This window comes from Vigna unguiculata, chromosome 1, assembly GCF_037176805.1.
Source record: "Vigna unguiculata cultivar grain cowpea cultivar isolate G323 ecotype 2 chromosome 1, ASM3717680v1, whole genome shotgun sequence".
Classification (NCBI taxonomy): Eukaryota; Viridiplantae; Streptophyta; class Magnoliopsida; order Fabales; family Fabaceae; genus Vigna; species Vigna unguiculata.
This window is the reverse complement of record NC_140792.1, coordinates 12406090-12408120: the sequence shown is the minus strand read 5'-3', so window position 1 is coordinate 12408120 and position 2031 is coordinate 12406090.

The following is a 2031-nucleotide window of genomic DNA, read 5'->3' as shown; positions in this document are numbered from 1 at the left end:
ATGTAGGGAGTCTATAATGCAATATGGTTTGTCCTAGTTGGGTGCAAGCTTTTTCTCTATTTAACGTCTCGAGCGTTGTCGAAATTTCTCTAAACTGGCCCTACCTTTTGGATTGTTTTTTCTTGAACCCGGGTATTGTAATGCTAGGTTGGTATCTACTTAGACACTACTTTTCTAATATGACTATCTCACCAAGTTTGATATCCCAACTATCTCTCTAAGTTCATTCGGTTGTCCTTTTGTTTGACTATTATTTTCCTAACATGAACTGGTGACTCAAGGATGTCTCGCTGAGCTCTACTATTATCATGGCATCAGTGTCAAGTTTTTCCTTTACTCGGGTGTTTGAAACACTAGGTTGCTCTTGTACTTGTATATTGGAATGTCAAGCTGCTTTTGCTATTGTACTCAAGTATTGTCACACCAAGTTACTCATGTATCATGTATTGGAATGTCAAATTACTCCTACAAATTAGTTCTTTTGTTGTTTCTTCTCATATTCAAGTTTCTTCTCCTATTTCATGTATTAAGTTGACGATCCTCCTCGTTGTGTTCCTCGTCAAAGTATTATCTCATTAAGTTTTGGTAGTAGGTGATTCCTTATAAGGGAGTATAAGGATGATCGCCAACTTAATAACGTATATTCACTTTCTCTTCAAACATTCATGTCATATATGATGTTAAGAAAAACCTTTAAGTATTTTTATTCACTACTTCCAACATAATACATTGAGACATAGACTTCGTCTTCTTACCATAATACACCATCTTTACCAAATTTATGAATGAAATGTGGGTTTCACAAAAATAATAAGACCAAGATGATATTAATATATAGTAAGGTAATTATTTAAATCATATTCTATTTAGAGTATCATAACTTTGGGGGAGTCAAAATAGTACACTTAAAATTTATATATTTAGTTATTATCATTAATACAATAAAAATTAATACATAATTTAGTTCACTAATACAATAAAAATTAATACATAATTTAGTATAATTATAACTATACAAAAAATCACACATATATGAAATATCGTTTAGTTTCCCTTTTATCACTTTTAAAAAATGAATCTATTCTTTTATTCTTAATCAATATACTTATTTTTTTTTAAGTTTAAGATTAAAAAATAATTTATCATAATCTAATAAAAAATCACTAGTGCAGGAAAGCCTTTTTATATCGATTAAAAAAAACTTTTTGTATCGATTCCAGAACCAATATAGAGAATTGGTATAGGTATGGTTGTGTAGAAAGTTCCCTTTTTTATACTAGTTAATTAAGGCGACAACCAGTATAATAACTCAACATTCTTAGACGCACTGACCATGAATCTAGAACAATATCAAGAAGTCAAAAATAATTATTCACTGATTGAACGCACCACCAATCTATGATAATCAAGCCACAATTAAAATCGGTTATGAAAACAACATAGTACTTTGCTTTTTTCTTTTGAATTCATAAAAAAATGAATATACAAAAGGCTCATGAGATAAAAAATAATACTAAAACAAATATTTCAGTATTAACTAAGATAAGAGAATTATCTTTTTTCTTCAAAAGTTCTAGAGAACAAATGAAAAATGAGACAAAAAATAATGAGTATGTGTCTAGTTTCCTTTTTACTTTAGAAGAAAAGAAGAAGAAAGAATTAGAGTTGTCAAAACGGGTTACCCGGCCCAAGCAAGGGTTGGCCACTTAATGGGCCAACCGACCCTGACTCACTTATTAGCGAGCCTAAAAAATTTGAACCCAACTCAGCCCACCACGGATTGGTAGGTTGAACGAGTTAGCTCAGTTAATTAAAAAAATTACAATTTTTTCTTCAATCCTAGAAACAACTAAATTATAATTTTGATTAAAATTTAAATAAAGTTAAGGCATATTATAGGTTCATAGGTTCATAGAAACTACCTTCAACTAAAAGAAAAGGTACTAAAAGTCAAAGGAAAGTGGCATTAAGTTGATAACTATGACTTTAGTGTACCTATTTATATATTGTGAATTGGTCTTATCTCTAGTC